This window comes from Biomphalaria glabrata, chromosome 8 (assembly GCF_947242115.1).
Source record: "Biomphalaria glabrata chromosome 8, xgBioGlab47.1, whole genome shotgun sequence".
In the NCBI taxonomy this organism is placed as follows: domain Eukaryota; kingdom Metazoa; phylum Mollusca; class Gastropoda; family Planorbidae; genus Biomphalaria; species Biomphalaria glabrata.
Genome location: NC_074718.1, coordinates 14,696,446 through 14,715,609, shown reverse-complemented (window position 1 = coordinate 14,715,609; position 19,164 = coordinate 14,696,446). Strand labels below are relative to the sequence as shown.

Below are 19,164 nucleotides of genomic sequence, written 5' to 3'. Positions count from 1 at the left end.
CCTGCCAAGGAATTAATCAATGATACCATATTGGAGGCTCGTGCTGAGCGCTAATATATCAGAGTTAAATTAATGATAGTTAAAGAGCTAAATACATCTGGTAAGAATTGGTAATAAATTCTAGTCCAAATGGCTTGAACATTTAGCCATAAAGGTCATGATATAAAATATAAGTATACAGTAATCTACTTACATCATCCATGATAAGAATGCACAAATATATACACAAGTAATGTAGTAATAAATGCACAAATATACATATATACATTACTAAGCAAAATGGTTCTCAAGCACTTTACTAAGTTACATACCACCAATCCAAAGTGAAATAAGGGAATGAAAATAGTCTAGAGCTCAAGCAAGAGATAGATGTGCTCCCTGTGGGCTCTCCAGCGTGAATGAGATCGGACGACGAAGTTTGTCCATATACACATGGATAGAAAGGGGGGGGGGGTGAGTGGCGGGAGACAAGTGCAAAGGTGGTCTAGACTATCTGGCGTCTTTGACAAAGAGATCCTCGCTTGACCGTGACGGCGTTTCCGGGAGATAGACATTGCGCGAAGGCGCGAGTTGAAAGTCCAGGAAATCATCCCAGGTGGTCAGGTGGATTATGAAGGGGAGATTATCAGAGCTCGGCACATCAAGGGAGATTATATTATGATAATGGCTAGTGCTAGACGAACAGCGTTGCCCGAGGCGTTGAGTTGAATGGGCACTTTGAAGTGACCAGCCGCTCCCGGAAGGGGGGGGAGGGGGTCAACGGATGTTTGCCACGATAGATGGAGGGAGTGTACTCTTGTCAAGAGTCTAGTGTGACACGTGTCAAAGTGGGGATAGTAAAATGTGACATCGATGCCAAAGGGGTGGGGGTGGATTGGAGGGGTGGTGGCTGTGTTTTTAGCGCTTGATTGGCTAAATTAATAAAATTGATGATTAATAGCGAGTAAATAAATTAATTAAATGCTTAGACCTGAGTGATATCTTGAGTGAGCTAAAACGGTTCGTCACAACCCTCCCTGCGTAAGATAGGTCTTTGTTAAAAGATCTATAAAGTGCTAACGTTGATATCACTCAAGTTTCGTCTACTGTCGGTCTCAGCATTTAAGAAATTTTTCCCAGTAGTTAAGAGGTTGCCAAGGTCCAGAGGGGTGTCCGTCCTAAGGGTCCGCTGTCGCCTATGTTCTGTCCGCAGGCGGATTGCCACGTGGAAGGGGCAATTCTGGAAACCTGGGGAAATAGGCCGGGTGGATAGGATTGGGTACATCTCCTTCTTGGGGCAGACCAGTAAGTGGGATGGACGTTATGGCGGAGGGCCCAATGCGCGTATGTTGGACGGGGCTTATCTCTAAATCCATAGTGAGGCGATTCTTCGTGAGTGCGATTTATCGGCTTACCTCTAATTTTCCAGACACGGTCAATGTCAGGGAAGAGTGGCCTTAAAGTGTGGGTGGAGCCGTGATGAGGTCCACTTTCACGAGAGTGAAAGTTCACTTTCCTCTGTGACTTCCTGGCAGGATCAGTGCCAGGGATGAGTGGTTTGATAGCTGAAGAGCGGGAGTTACAAGGACTCTCACGAGTGTAGGTATTTCGCTTACCTCGTGATTTCCTAGCAGTGCCAGTGCCAGGGATGAGCGGTTTGATTGCTGAGGAGCAGGGGTTAAACGGACCTTCACGATTGTAGTTATTACGCTTACCTCGTGATTTCCCGGCAGTGTCAGTGCCAGGGTGGCGCGGCTTGAGCTTGGCTGAGGAGCCAGTAAAGGATTTGTTAGAGTGGCGACCAGGGCTTCCAACCGGCTGGTTGCTGCCACCTTTCTGCTTTGTCGTTCTACCAACGGGCAGAGAGAAGTATGGTTTATTGACGACTCCTAGAGGTATGTACCTGGAGCCTAGAATGAAGTCATACACTGGCGATTCCATGACAACTGCCTCAATGGTACCATGTACGTACCTGCACTCTACGTGGACCCTAGCAATAGGAAGAACCTTTGGAGGGATCTCACGGTCAATGGACTGAATCGTCACAGTTCTATCTGTGAGATCAGCTGGGTCAACCAGTGCTTTGCAGATAACTGAACTTACCGCACAGCCTGTGTCAAATAAGGATCGGACGTACCGCCCATTTACCAGAATGGTCTCAATCCCAGGGGGAGATGAGACAGGTTGAGGAAGTAACGGTAGGACTTCCGTTTCCGTTAGGCCAAGAGAAGTGGGTTCAGGGGCCACAGTCAGTGTTGATATGACGTATGGGTCGCCCGCTGTCCTATCAGTCTGTGTTTGCTGATTAGTCACAGAGGGTTTGAGGACCGAGGTCATTACTGAAATGGTCTGTGGGGCCTGCTGCTTTTGGCGGTTGCGGTTAGATTCGCGGCTACGCATGCTGTTGTTGCAGTCATGGTAGGCTTGGTTAGGTTTGTTGCCACGCGTGCTGTTGTTACAGTCACGGTGGGCTTCGTTCTGGTTATGACGAGGCTTACATGCTGGGCGATTACAGTTTTCGTGCGTGGCTGGTTGTTGGATTGGTGCTTTTTTAGGTGGGGTTTTGCTCGAGGGCATTGGCTGAATTGGGGCATCGCAGAGACTATTAGACTCAGCAGGAGGGTCGGGCTGAGTAGACAATGTGGTATTGTTGAGAGGAGGGGTATCAGGCATGAATGTTTCATCCTTAGCAGTAACTTCTGTGTCCGTTTGGGCAGTGTACCCAGTTGGGACATGAGCCATGGTCTTACTCTCCTCTGCTTCCTGGTCTTGTCTTGCGGATGTGTTGTTCAGCTCCAAACTCTGCGGCCTATAGCTATCTCTGATTTCTAGTATTTCCTTCTCTTTGGCTATGGCTACTTCTATTTCCCTTCTCTCTCTTTCCATAGCTATTTCATGTTCCCTTTCCTTCTCCTTTCTTCTTTCTTCCATCTCCTTATCAATTTCTGCCCTCACAAATTCTTTCTGCTTTGCCTCATCGTCATACAAGAAGGCCGCGAGTTCTCTGAGTTCAGCTATTATTTGTTTCATGTCAGAGTCCGCTTTGGAGCGTGTGCCACTGGCCATGGTGGTGAGGGGTGCTAGGATGGTGAGGGTGGGTGATGAAGGGGAAAGGCGGAAGGTAGAGTAAGAGGTGGAGACGATGATGGAGCTGCTGAAAGCAATTACTTAAGAGTTACAGGAAAGGTGGTATTGACCTTTGTTTGGTGCTTAAGAACCTGTAAATGAAGTACAATCACAGCAATACAAAATTAGAAAAATAAAATAGCTCTGAATGACACTCTATAGTCTTGTGCTCTAACAATGATGATAGTTAAAATACTGGGGAGTTGCCTGCTGTGCTTGCAGTATTAGTTGGGTAAATCCCGGACGAGGCTCGCCATTGTGACAAGTCGGATTAATATTTGGCCGTTTTGGGTGTCTAGGGGATTTTATAGTTTGAGAATCCTTACTTGCACATATAAACTACAAGCACAGCGTTAAAATGCAGGCAACAAATACTATATTTAGATGTAAACTTATGTACAGTTTATTATACAAAATAAGATAATGAAGGGTGAAATGCTGTACAGTTGCTAGTATGGGATCTAGCGTATTTACATATATAGGACTATCATCATCAGATATTAGAACCAAGTGGCCTGGGTGTCATTAGGCTGGTTGCTTAGCTTTTGGTCCTGTGCTGCACTGGTGAGACGGGTGTGGCTGGTACTGATGCTGTCTGCTAGTGGGCTGGCGTAGTAGATCCAGGCTCCGGTTGCAGTCCAACTTGTATGGTTGCAGAGCTAAGCTGCGTCTACCAATCAGTCAAGCCAGTGACGAGTCTGTGGCTAGCGTTGTTACTTGGACTCTTGAAGGATGAGTAAGACTGATGTCTACAGATCTGGTGCCAGCAAATCTGCTATCAGCTTTAGGTTGCTAATATTTCGGGCGGGTGTAGCCTATAGATAAAAGCTGCAACGATATGGTGTATACGTCGGTTTAGCCATAATGATAACACTGGGAGGTAGATGCCTTTCCGTGAAGGACATCTTCAGACTGATGTGGAGAAACTATAATCTAGTTTCATAAATATCAAAGGGAACTAACAAATGAATATAGTGTCCCATCAAGGGGGATAACAATAATAATGGGGACTCCCATAAAGGGAAATAACAAACAGTAATAAGTGATATGTGATAAGTAATATAAGTGACGCTCACCAATCACGGTGAATAGCAAGCACATACATCACTAAGATAAATGAGATGAAAGGGGAAGGGGAGATCAACGTCTGATACTCGCCCGTGCTCTCACATAAGTAAACATAGAGCATAAGTAAATACATACTAAGTACTAAGACATGTTTACATAAATGTTTGGATAATTCCCTGCCAAGGAATTAATCAATGATACCATATTGGAGGCTCGTGCTGAGCGCTAATATATCAGAGTTAAATTAATGATAGTTAAAGAGCTAAATACATCTGGTAAGAATTGGTAATAAATTCTAGTCCAAATGGCTTGAACATTTAGCCATAAAGGTCATGATATAAAATATAAGTATACAGTAATCTACTTACATCATCCATGATAAGAATGCACAAATATATACACAAGTAATGTAGTAATAAATGCACAAATATACATATATACATTACTAAGCAAAATGGTTCTCAAGCACTTTACTAAGTTACATACCACCAATCCAAAGTGAAATAAGGGAATGAAAATAGTCTAGAGCTCAAGCAAGAGATAGATGTGCTCCCTGTGGGCTCTCCAGCGTGAATGAGATCGGACGACGAAGTTTGTCCATATACACATGGATAGAAAGGGGGGGGGGGTGAGTGGCGGGAGACAAGTGCAAAGGTGGTCTAGACTATCTGGCGTCTTTGACAAAGAGATCCTCGCTTGACCGTGACGGCGTTTCCGGGAGATAGACATTGCGCGAAGGCGCGAGTTGAAAGTCCAGGAAATCATCCCAGGTGGTCAGGTGGATTATGAAGGGGAGATTATCAGAGCTCGGCACATCAAGGGAGATTATATTATGATAATGGCTAGTGCTAGACGAACAGCGTTGCCCGAGGCGTTGAGTTGAATGGGCACTTTGAAGTGACCAGCCGCTCCCGGAAGGGGGGGGGAGGGGGTCAACGGATGTTTGCCACGATAGATGGAGGGAGTGTACTCTTGTCAAGAGTCTAGTGTGACACGTGTCAAAGTGGGGATAGTAAAATGTGACATCGATGCCAAAGGGGTGGGGGTGGATTGGAGGGGTGGTGGCTGTGTTTTTAGCGCTTGATTGGCTAAATTAATAAAATTGATGATTAATAGCGAGTAAATAAATTAATTAAATGCTTAGACCTGAGTGATATCTTGAGTGAGCTAAAACGGTTCGTCACAGTGACAATGAAGGATAAGGGGCCACACACCTGTTCCTGTGACCAAGTGATCTAACAACGAGTAAGACAAAGTGACAAAGTGATCCAACTAGTTACTAGTACAGCAGTTCTCAACCTATTAAGCTCGGCGACCCCCTTTTTACAATCTCACTCTTCGGCGACCCCCATCCACACAGCAATAGAAGAATAGACAAAAACAATCCATATTTTCGATGGTCTTAGGCGACCCCTGGCAAATTGTCAATCGACCCCTAAGGGGGTCGTGACCCACAGGTTGAGAACTCCTGTACTAGTAGTTAACGCTGCAGTCAGCCGCTTGGCGGCGCTGAGCTACAGTTGGGAGACGGCAATTCGCATTTTCACACCACGCTTTTCAAATAATTCTAAAACGCTATTTGGATAAGTTATTGTCAAACCAATGACTATTTCAGACTCATGGGGAACTAACATAATCTCTCGTGTAAACATCATGGCGCCGCACTGCAAATACTGGCGCTAGAAACACTGAAGACGAATTTTTTTAAAAATGGATACAACACAAAGAAAACTGCGATTCAAACACGTTTAAAGCCGTAAAAGTATGTCCAGATTGAAGGGGCTCAGTAGGGGGGGGGGGGCTCAGTAGGGGGGGGGGGCTCAGTAGGCAACACTAAACCACGTGCAGTGAAACTAAAACACTCAGCCCCTTTCATTGCAGAAAAGGTCTTTGGCGACTTTTATTATCGAACTTAAGATGACAATGTCAAAAACCGTGGAATGGGGGGGGGGTGAGTTTATACCTTTAGAAATTTATCATGTAGAGCTGTGCAAAAGCACTTGGAACCCTAAGTCCAGCAAAAGCAAACAAGAGCTCCCTTCCACCGGCCTGAATGAACGGTGTACACCTCGCATACACCGTTCTGTCTGACGGGGGGTGAGACTTGGGATTAAACTCGAAGTTTAGTTTTGCGTTCACTCCCGGTGGCATGGGCACTCCGGACTCGCGGACTAGAGACCGGGGCCCCCGTCATATTCCTTTGATCTACCAGGCTAACCGCGCCGTTTATGAAACGGTGGGAGGGACGGTACCTGGAAGTTCACAAATCGCTGTGAGAGCTCTTTTGCATCCCCGCACAACGCTCTCGCATCCTCTACCATCCTATTAGGCACTCCCACGGGAGCCTTGTTTCGCTACCCTTTGGCCTAGCCGTCCCCTCTCACGACCGTTTCCACCCGGGCGCCACGATGAGGCATGGTAGCGGGTGAGTTTATACCAGACAAGGACTTGAGGCGTATTCTCTTTGCTTCCCAGTGGAGCATAAGACCACAACAGTTACTTCTCCATCGGACTCTCCTCCAGTCTGTCTACTTGTGCCAGTGATCACCGCCATGTTTCACGAGCTTTCTACCCCCCCCTCCCCGGTGGGTTCCAGTCCAGACCACGTTTTTCAATAGTTTCCCTTGTTCTGCGCATCTTATGCCCAACCTTTTGCGTCTTTTGAGTTCTTACTCTACTGGTGTTTCCTGGATTGTTTCTCACAGACTGTAGATAGAGATTTTGTTCGCGAAATAGCAGAAAGCAGACAAACGAATTCCGCCCAATAGTAATACCATATGATACGACCTGCCATTAATGTGTAGGTTTCAATCACTATAAACAATGCTCGCCATAAAAGTTTTCTTTTCTTTTTCCCTCAAAGTATAGCCAATGTTTATTCTGGCATTATGTGAGTAGCAATCTATGTCAAAAATGCGTAATGCAGATCACGTGACCATGTCCTAGAACACATTCCAGACAAATGCATGTAGTTTAGAGAACAAACAAGGGAGGTGATGCAATGATCGAAGCATCGCAATCTGTTTGGAAACTAAAAGAAAAGTTAAAACGCCTTCACTAAGGACATCAAAGAAGAGCCGTAAAAGATTCATCTATTGCTATTCCCAAATACCTTCCAGTGTATGACAAGACACGACCCTGTCACCAGGATCAGTATCAGCAATGGAAGGGCAAAGTAAACAATTATTGGACAACTTCCAGGGATACGCAAGAGAAAGAAACAGAAGAGAAAGTCGCGAGAAATAAATGAGAAATCGTGGACACTTGGTGGGAAATAGATGACAAACAGTAGGAAAATGGGAGATTAATAGGTGAAATAGATAAGAAGCGAGTAATATGTGAGAAGCAATAAATACATGACAAGTAAGAGAGAAATAGACGAGAAGCAATACATACATGACAGGTAAGCGAGAAATATGTGAGAAGCAATAAATACATGACAGGTAAGCGAGTAATAGACGAGAAGCAATACATACATGACAAGTAAGCGAGAAATAGACGAGAAGCAATACATACATGACAAGTAAGCGAGAAATAGACGAGAAGCAATACATACATGACAAGTAAGAGAAAAATAGACGAGAAGCAATAAATAGATGACAAGTAAGCGAGAAATTGACGAGAAGCAATAAATAGATGACAAGTAAGAGAGAAATAGACGAGAAGCAATACTTACATGACAAGTAAGAGAGAAATAGACGAGAAGCAATACATACATGACAAGTAAGAGAGAAATAGACGAGAAGCAATAAATAGATGACAAGTAAGCGAGTAATAGACGAGAAGCAATAAATAGATTACAAGTAAGCGAGTAATAGACGAGAAGCAATACATACATGACAAGTAAGCGAGAAATAGACGAGAAGCAATACTTATATGACAAGTAAGAGAGAAATAGACGAGAAGCAATAAATACATGACAAGTAAGAGAGAAATAGACGAGAAGCAATAAATAGATGACAAGTAAGAGAGAAAGCAATACATACATGACAAGTAAGCGAGAAATAGACGAGAAGCAATACATAGATGACAAGTAAGAGAGAAAAAGACGAGAAGCAATACATACATGACAAGTAAGAGAGAAAGCAATACATACATGACAAGTAAGTGAGAAATAGACGAGAAGCAATACATACATGACAAGTAAGCGAGAAATAGACGAGAAGCAATAAATAGATGACAAGTAAGCGAGAAATAGACGAGAAGCAATAAATAGATGACAAGTAAGCGAGAAATAGACGAGAAGCAATACATACATGACAAGTAAGCGAGAAATAGACGAGAAGCAATACATACATGACAAGTAAGAGAGAAATAGACGAGAAGCAATAAATAGATGACAAGTAAGAGAGAAATAGACGAGAAGCAATAAATAGATGACAAGTAAGCGAGAAATAGACGAGAAGCAATAAATAGATGACAAGTAAGCGAGAAATAGACGAGAAGCAATACTTACATGACAAGTAAGAGAGAAATAGACGAGAAGCAATACTTACATGACAAGTAAGCGAGAAATAGACGAGAAGCAATAAATAGATGACAAGTAAGCGAGAAATAGACGAGAAGCAATAAATAGATGACAAGTAAGCGAGAAATAGACGAGAAGCAATACATAGATGACAAGTAAGCGAGAAATAGACGAGAAGCAATACATACATGACAAGTAAGAGAGAAATAGACGAGAAGCAATAAATAGATGACAAGTAAGCGAGAAATAGACGAGAAGCAATAAATAGATGACAAGTAAGCGAAAAATAGACGAGAAGCAATACTTACATGACAAGTAAGCGAGAAATAGACGAGAAGCAATAGATACATGACAAGTAAGAGAGAAATAGACGAGAAGCAATAAATACATGACAAGTAAGAGAGAAATAGACGAGAAGCAATAAATAGATGACAAGTAAGAGAGAAAGCAATACATACATGACAAGTAAGCGAGAAATAGACGAGAAGCAATACATGGATGACAAGTAAGAGAGAAATAGACGAGAAGCAATACATACATGACAAGTAAGAGAGAAAGCAATACATACATGACAAGTAAGTGAGAAATAGACGAGAAGCAATACATACATGACAAGTAAGCGAGAAATAGACGAGAAGCAATAAATAGATGACAAGTAAGCGAGAAATAGACGAGAAGCAATAAATAGATGACAAGTAAGCGAGAAATAGACGAGAAGCAATACATACATGACAAGTAAGCGAGAAATAGACGAGAAGCAATACATACATGACAAGTAAGAGAGAAATAGACGAGAAGCAATAAATAGATGACAAGTAAGAGAGAAATAGACGAGAAGCAATAAATAGATGACAAGTAAGCGAGAAATAGACGAGAAGCAATAAATAGATGACAAGTAAGCGAGAAATAGACGAGAAGCAATACATACATGACAAGTAAGAGAGAAATAGACGAGAAGCAATACATACATGACAAGTAAGCGAGAAATAGACGAGAAGCAATAAATAGATGACAAGTAAGCGAGAAATAGACGAGAAGCAATAAATAGATGACAAGTAAGCGAGAAATAGACGAGAAGCAATACATAGATGACAAGTAAGCGAGAAATAGACGAGAAGCAATACATACATGACAAGTAAGAGAGAAATAGACGAGAAGCAATAAATAGATGACAAGTAAGCGAGAAATAGACGAGAAGCAATAAATAGATGACAAGTAAGCGAGAAATAGACGAGAAGCAATAAATACATGACAAGTAAGAGAGAAATAGACGAGAAGCAATACTTACATGACAAGTAAGCGAGAAATAGACGAGAAGCAATAAATACATGACAAGTAAGAGAGAAATAGACGAGAAGCAATAAATAGATGACAAGTAAGCGAGAAATAGACGAGAAGCAATACTTACATGACAAGTAAGAGAGAAATAGACGAGAAGCAATAAATAGATGACAAGTAAGCGAGAAATAGACGAGAAGCAATAAATAGATGACAAGTAAGCGAGAAATAGACGAGAAGCAATAAATACATGACAGGTAAGCGAGAAATAGACGAGAAGCAATAAATACATGACAAGTAAGAGAGAAATAGACGAGAAGCAATACATACATGACAGGTAAGCGAGAAATAGACGAGAAGCAATAAATACATGACAAGTAAGAGAGAAATAGACGAGAAGCAATACTTACATGACAAGTAAGCGAGAAATAGACGAGAAGCAATAAATACATGACAAGTAAGAGAGAAATAGACGAGAAGCAATAAATAGATGACAAGTAAGCGAGAAATAGACGAGAAGCAATACTTACATGACAAGTAAGAGAGAAATAGACGAGAAGCAATAGATAGATGACAAGTAAGCGAGAAATAGACGAGAAGCAATAAATAGATGACAAGTAAGCGATAAATAGACGAGAAGCAATAAATACATGACAGGTAAGCGAGAAATAGACGAGAAGCAATAAATACATGACAAGTAAGAGAGAAATAGACGAGAAGCAATACTTACATGACAAGTAAGCGAGAAATAGACGAGAAGCAATAAATACATGACAAGTAAGAGAGAAATAGACGAGAAGCAATACATACATGACAGGTAAGCGAGAAATAGACGAGAAGCAATAAATACATGACAAGTAAGAGAGAAATAGACGAGAAGCAATAAATAGATGACAAGTAAGAGAGAAATAGACGAGAAGCAATAAATAGATGACAAGTAAGCGAGAAATAGACGAGAAGCAATACTTACATGACAAGTAAGCGAGCAATAGACGAGAAGCAATAAATACATGACAAGTAAGAGAGAAATAGACGAGAAGCAATACATACATGAAAAGTAAGCGAGAAATAGACGAGAAGCAATTCATACATGAAAAGTAAGCGAGAAATAGACGAGAAGCAATAAATAGATGACAAGTAAGCGAGAAATAGACGAGAAGCAATACATACATGAAAAGTAAGCGAGAAATAGACGAGAAGCAATACATACATGAAAAGTAAGCGAGAAATAGACGAGAAGCAATACATACATGAAAAGTAAGCGAGAAATAGACGAGAAGCAATACATACATGAAAAGTAAGCGAGAAATAGACGAGAAGCAATACATACATGAAAAGTAAGCGAGAAATAAACGAGAAGCAATACATACATGAAAAGTAAGCGAGAAATAGACGAGAAGCAATACATACATGAAAAGTAAGAGAGAAATAGACGAGAAGCAATACATACATGAAAAGTAAGCGAGAAATAGACGAGAAGCAATACATACATGAAAAGTAAGCGAGAAATAGACGAGAAGCAATACATACATGAAAAGTAAGCGAGAAATAGACGAGAAGCAATACATACATGACAAGTAAGAGAGAAATAGACGAGAAGCAATAAATAGATGACAAGTAAGCGAGAAATAGACGAGAAGCAATAAATAGATGACAAGTAAGAGAGAAATAGACGAGAAGCAATAAATAGATGACAAGTAAGAGAGAAATAGACGAGAAGCAATACATACATGACAAGTAAGAGAGAAATAGACGAGAAGCAATAAATAGATGACAAGTAAGCGAGTAATAGACGAGAAGCAATACATACATGACAAGTAAGCGAGAAATAGACGAGAAGCATAACATACATGACAAGTAAGAGAGAAATAGACGAGAAGCAATACATACATGACAAGTAAGAGAGAAATAGACGAGAAGCAATAAATAGATGACAAGTAAGCGAGTAATAGACGAGAAGCAATACATACATGACAAGTAAGAGAGAAATAGACGAGAAGCAATAAATACATGACAAGTAAGAGAGAAATAGACGAGAAGCAATAAATAGATGACAAGTAAGAGAGAAAGCAATACATACATGACAAGTAAGCGAGAAATAGACGAGAAGCAATACATAGATGACAAGTAAGAGAGAAATAGACGAGAAGCAATACATACATGACAAGTAAGAGAGAAAGCAATACATACATGACAAGTAAGTGAGAAATAGACGAGAAGCAATACATACATGACAAGTAAGCGAGAAATAGACGAGAAGCAATAAATAGATGACAAGTAAGCGAGAAATAGACGAGAAGCAATAAATAGATGACAAGTAAGCGAGAAATAGACGAGAAGCAATACATACATGACAAGTAAGCGAGAAATAGACGAGAAGCAATACATACATGACAAGTAAGAGAGAAATAGACTAGAAGCAATAAATAGATGACAAGTAAGCGAGAAATAGACGAGAAGCAATAAATAGATGACAAGTAAGCGAGAAATAGACGAGAAGCATTACATAGATGACAAGTAAGCGAGAAATAGACGAGAAGCAATACATAGATGACAAGTAAGAGAGAAATAGACGAGAAGCAATACATACATGACAAGTAAGCGAGAAATAGACGAGAAGCAATAAATAGATGACAAGTAAGCGAAAAATAGACGAGAAGCAATACTTACATGACAAGTAAGCGAGAAATAGACGAGAAGCAATAAATACATGACAAGTAAGAGAGAAATAGACGAGAAGCAATACATACATGACAGGTAAGCGAGAAATAGACGAGAAGCAATAAATACATGACAAGTAAGAGAGAAATAGACGAGAAGCAATACTTACATGACAAGTAAGCGAGAAATAGACGAGAAGCAATAAATACATGACAAGTAAGAGAGAAATAGACGAGAAGCAATAAATAGATAACAAGTAAGCGAGAAATAGACGAGAAGCAATACTTACATGACAAGTAAGAGAGAAATAGACGAGAAGCAATAAATAGATGACAAGTAAGCGAGAAATAGACGAGAAGCAATAAATACATGACAGGTAAGCGAGAAATAGACGAGAAGCAATAAATACATGACAAGTAAGAGAGAAATAGACGAGAAGCAATACATACATGACAGGTAAGCGAGAAATAGACGAGAAGCAATAAATACATGACAAGTAAGAGAGAAATAGACGAGAAGCAATACTTACATGACAAGTAAGCGAGAAATAGACGAGAAGCAATAAATACATGACAAGTAAGAGAGAAATAGACGAGAAGCAATAAATAGATGACAAGTAAGCGAGAAATAGACGAGAAGCAATACTTACATGACAAGTAAGAGAGAAATAGACGAGAAGCAATAAATAGATGACAAGTAAGCGAGAAATAGACGAGAAGCAATAAATAGATGACAAGTAAGCGAGAAATAGACGAGAAGCAATAAATACATGACAGGTAAGCGAGAAATAGACGAGAAGCAATAAATACATGACAAGTAAGAGAGAAATAGACGAGAAGCAATACTTACATGACAAGTAAGCGAGAAATAGACGAGAAGCAATAAATACATGACAAGTAAGAGAGAAATAGACGAGAAGCAATAAATAGATGACAAGTAAGCGAGAAATAGACGAGAAGCAATAAATAGATGACAAGTAAGCGAGAAATAGACGAGAAGCAATACATACATGACAAGTAAGCGAGAAATAGACGAGAAGCAATAAATAGATGACAAGTAAGCGAGAAATAGACGAGAAGCAATACTTACATGACAAGTAAGCGAGAAATAGACGAGAAGCAATAAATACATGACAAGTAAGAGAGAAATAGACGAGAAGCAATACATACATGACAGGTAAGCGAGAAATAGACGAGAAGCAATAAATACATGACAAGTAAGAGAGAAATAGACGAGAAGCAATAAATAGATGACAAGTAAGAGAGAAATAGACGAGAAGCAATAAATACATGACAAGTAAGAGAGAAATAGACGAGAAGCAATAAATAGATGACAAGTAAGCGAGAAATAGACGAGAAGCAATACATACATGAAAAGTAAGCGAGAAATAGACGAGAAGCAATACATACATGAAAAGTAAGCGAGAAATAGACGAGAAGCAATACATACATGAAAAGTAAGCGAGAAATAGACGAGAAGCAATACATACATGAAAAGTAAGCGAGAAATAGACGAGAAGCAATACATACATGAAAAGTAAGCGAGAAATAGACGAGAAGCAATACATACATGAAAAGTAAGAGAGAAATAGACGAGAAGCAATACATACATGAAAAGTAAGCGAGAAATAGACGAGAAGCAATACATACATGAAAAGTAAGCGAGAAATAGACGAGAAGCAATACATACATGAAAAGTAAGAGAGAAATAGACGAGAAGCAATACATACATGAAAAGTAAGCGAGAAATAGACGAGAAGCAATACATACATGAAAAGTAAGCGAGAAATAGACGAGAAGCAATACATACATGAAAAGTAAGCGAGAAATTGATTATAAATAACCGAGATGAGAAAAAGATTAGAAATAAGCTGAAAATCGATGAGAAATAAGCGAGAAATTGATGTTAAGATAAGAAGCTAAGAATGGAAGAATGTGGTCGGAAGGTAACTTGAAGTGCCCCGACTTTCCAATGATTTCCTGACTGATCAAGATGCTTACAATATACGCATAATAAACATTGTTAAAATTAGATACATCACCATTTAGTTTCTTAAAATTAATGATGTCTCCCTTACCACACACACATGCACATAAATGCGAGACTATTTGATGGTAAGAGAAAAACAACAACACTAGATCTAGTGACTTACACTTCAACACCAACAAGGGGAGTTCTTATTGCTTACACGTTGAGTGACAAACCTGTTGGCCTGACAAGTCAGACAGGACATCAATCCTCCTGGCACATGTGTGCACGGTAATGCTCTTTGTCTCTAGATTTCCCCCCCCCCCTTTTTTTTTTCCTTCCTTCTCCTGAACTTATTACTTTTTGTTTTTCTTTGTGAGTCGCTTCTAGCGCACCAATTGTTCCTGCTGACTTCATAATGACACAAGTTTTTTAACAATCATTATAATATATAATTAAAGGAGTTAGTAAAAAAAAAAAAAAGGTGTTTTACCTACAACCATATAGGCCCACACATAGGACTAGTCAAATTTCTTTTAATTAAACAAATACATTCATTAGACTAATTCGATAGCTTTGTGTGTGTGTGCCTCTTATGTGTGTCGTTACAGTTTATCACTTCACAATAAAATTTACTATATAATAGTTTTAATCTTGGTTTAAAAATGGTGTTTATGAAAATAAGTTTGCAAAATAAATATGAAAAAATAAAGGTTTGGCTTTTATAAAACCAAAAGTAGCATGATACAGTCGACGGAGAAGTTTGGATTTCTGTAGCGCTTTTTGTTTTTTTTGTTTGTTTATATCAAAAAATAAATTTAAAAAAAAAAATAGACGGACAGGCGGACGGACAGCATAATACCAATAAAGACTTTTCCTACAACTACAGTGTATTTGTGCTTGGCATAGACTTATCGGAAATCTGTTTCAGTATGCTTCATTTCGAACCTGTTTAGGCAGAATACATCCAGGTGTTCTTGAGTTGGCCCATATTTATCTGGCTTAGTGTGATTGCCGATTCAACATTACTCACGCTTCTTTCGTGGACAGATCTAGATCTAGGTCTACTACACAACTTCATTCGCATTTCGTAGTTCTGTTCTGTACCATCGTAACAATGCTTATAAAAGACCGGAAGTAAGGAATGCATTTACAGTAGAAAAATGAGGATTGGAATTCAAGACTATTACTATAATATGTCTGCATTCAAACTAACTCATATTTATTAACAAAATTGTAACCAATTACTGCTTTTATATTATAATTGACAATGTTAAATAATATCTAGTTTCACATTTCACAATAAGCAAACAACTACAATTAGTGTCAAGGCGGAAATCAATAATTTATTCTAATGAACCAGTGAAATTTTTGCGCTTCATATCAACAGGAAATTCTGTTTTTGTAATCAGACCACATGTGTGCGTGCATTCTGTCCGCGGTTTCCTTGTTTCGCTTGCTAGCATTGCAACACGACTTCAATTAATAGTTCTTATTTTTTGTGCATAAAGAGACACATTGAACTGACCTAGAAACAATGATTTCTCTAGTAATTTTTTATTCTCAATGGTCCCTGGTTCGAATCCTGGTGGCTCTTATTCCTTGGGGATTTGGTCTTGGGTTTAATAATCTGCCATTTTGAAGGAACACTCGTAATATGTAAAACAACTACAAAAAAAAAAAAATGCACGTATTACCTGGGTGGGGTATGGATTTCGAAAACGGCTAACGATTTTCCTAGAAATTTAACAGTTGATGTACATCAATGGGAAACAGAATGACTGGCTTGTTGGCCATACTAGGAAAACTCTGGTTGTAATTTTTCTATAAAAAGAAATCAATTTAAATTTGGCTAGAGAATTGGAAAATATGTATCTTGAACGGACTAGTGTCCTCGCTGATCGACAATAAAACATCATCCTGTACGTTACAGTAATGTGACAATATAGGATGGATCATGACTATAATACTGAAAAAGCACTAAAAGTAACTTTGTGTTATCGGAGATTTCCGCACACAAAGTTTTTAGCGATGATCATCTCTATGTTAACATATTTATTTCTTTTTTTATCCTACACTTCTTACAATAATAATAATAATAATAATAATCTTACCGTCTTATAAAATACAGACGCTAATTCAAGTCTTAAGGAAAACACTTCTAAACTGGACACTAAAATGAGTATAATCTCTAATCTAGGTTAGAACAAATTCGTACAAGTGTCCTTCTTCCCTAGTGCCATTAGAGAATGGAAAGGGGTTGAACGAATCAGCCAGAAAAAAAACAGAGATGAAGTCATTAATTAACTTGCATGACTAGAGAAACACATGAAATGCGTAGGACGTAATTTCTTTGTTGAATTAAGATCTGTAATCTATAAGATATGATATCAAAATGAACAAACTCTTTAAAGAAAGGATTTCACTGAATTAAAAATGTGTTACTACCTTAAGACATCAAGTGTGCACCTAGAGCTGCCCAGCAGTTCTTGAAATAACAAACGACCACATCGTCTGCTATGAAAAAAAAAAAAAAAAAACAGTCACCACACACTGCCCGCTAGTCCATGTTACCTTCTCAATTTTTAGCGGGCTTTAAAAAAAAAAAAAAAGAAAAAGGAAAAAGCGGCTATTAGTTTAGTGACGTCAGTTTGTCCGTCGGTCAAGTTTAAATAAGGAAAAAAAATCATCGCAAACCCGATTTACCAACTTCAGCTGAGCGCTAAAAATAGATGGAACGACTCTTTTTTTTTCTTTAGCGGCTTCCGAAAGGTGAATAGCGGCTTTTAGTTTTGAGTGCTCTGTCATTCCATCCGTGCGCCCGACCCATTTAGATCGTAAAAACAAGAAAAGATATTGAAAATCCGACATCATATTATTTTAGAAAAGTTTTGATGCAACGGCTACTTTTTTTTTTCTTTTCTGAAAACGAAACGTTTTATTTTGTAAATGAAATCTGCAAACTGTTTTTTTTTTAAATACACCTTTTTTTTTTAACAACTATTCACTATTAGTAGTAAGAAATGTAAAACAGAAGAAACAAAATATATACGTACTAGCTAAAAAACATTTATGTAAAGTGTTTTGTTCTGTTATAAAATAATTTTATAATAAATATGTGTATTACTAAACTATATAAAATTTTAAAGTGTTTTGTGTTATACAAGTGAAATGCACTATATCATAACTGTCACTCGCTTGGAAACTTCACAGAAAGGCTTCTTCCTAGAGGCCTTCAATGACAGTTTGGTCCTTAACGAAATCATCAATTAGATGATAAGTCAATAACATAGGTTAGGTCAGGTTCACACTGAACGATATTCTTATTACGTACATATGAATATTTACAATATAATAATAACAAATCTCTAAGAAAAACAGCAATGTCATTCAACAGTAGCAATAGAGTGACGCACACGACATTGTTACCGCTTGTGGTTTCTGTTACCACGAGGATCAGGACTTTTGCGTAACACCACACATACATCAGCTGAGCAGACTCTTTTGTTAACCTTGCTTAAAATCCGTTTAATTTTCCTTGCATGTTCATATTAACCATGGGCGTAGCCAGGATTTTTTTCGGTGATATATATATATATATATATATATGGGCGTAGCAAGGATTTTTTTTCGGGGGGGGTTTGGGGGGGGGGATTTTTTCTCCCCCCCTCCCGCCCCCCCCCCTCGCGAAAAAAAATATTTGTATATATGTATGTGTGTGTGTGTTCATAATCTTTATTACATTCTGACCCTTCATTCTTTTGGAAAACGTTTATTGTGCCCTAGAATAGGTTCTTCCTGGAGTTAGTGGAAAAATTGTTGACTCCCCTCCATTGCCAGCAAGGGGCTCTGGGGGAGCTCTAGGAGCTCACCCTAGAGCGGGTCGGAGCCCCGCCGCCAAGCACTATTTCTGGCATAGAATGTCAACAAAATGCATATTCTGAGGTATCTGCAGTGCATTTTCCTGCTATTAAAAAGTCTTATTTCAAAAATGTATGTGCTATTTTTACTGACTAAGACCCTCCCGCGCCATTCGGCGCATTTGCCGTCAAGCTGTTTCCACAAAAATCTGTCACTGGTAATTTCTGAAGCCTCTTCCCACCTGCTCCGAGGACCTCCATGAATGTGTGGCGCCAAGTTGTACTAGGATGTCATCGCAACTCTTATTATGCGTAATTTATTTTGTCGGAGAACATGTCCCGCAAACCTCATGCGACGCTCTGTCACAATTTTACTAAGGGGTCGACTCCCAGTTCGGCATAGGATTTCCTTGATTTAGACCCGATCTCAATAACTAACTCCTAAAATCTGTCTTAGCCATCTTTGTTGAGCCACATTTAGTGTTTTTCAATTTCGGCAGATGACTATTCACTGCACTTTATTAACGGAGCCCCGCAACTGGTAGAAATGTAACCTCTATTGGATACGCTCTTGGAATTGGGTGACTGTAGTTTGCATTAGATTTTATATCGAAAATGGAAGTTTTATCGTCAAAATCATCTGTTAGAGGTTTTAAACTAAAAATCTCAGGACTTTGTTTGTTTTTTTTTAAATTCAAAACCCCAATTTAGCTACGATCATAGAATTTGGTAACTGTAGTTAGCTTTAGAGTAATA

The 19,164-nt window shown here is 39.2% G+C and overlaps 1 protein-coding gene across 11 annotated transcripts in view; it reads right to left on the bottom strand.

Annotated features, from left to right (window-relative positions):
* The window catches only part of LOC106054553 (uncharacterized), a 93,752-nt gene extending 76,630 nt beyond the window's left edge, over nt 1-17,122 (bottom strand). For 2 of the 11 annotated variants that reach the window (XM_056038612.1, XM_056038600.1), the window contains exon 1: nt 16,997-17,122. The gene's annotated coding sequence lies outside the window, so the exon portion shown is untranslated. Of the gene's footprint in view, nt 1-14,624; nt 14,682-14,732; nt 14,848-15,496; nt 15,673-16,662; nt 16,932-16,996 lie in introns of those variants that run through there. The other 9 variants (XM_056038592.1, XM_056038602.1, XM_056038590.1 and 6 more) reach the window with 8 other exon arrangements.
* Nucleotides 17,123-19,164: the final 2,042 nt, after the last annotated feature.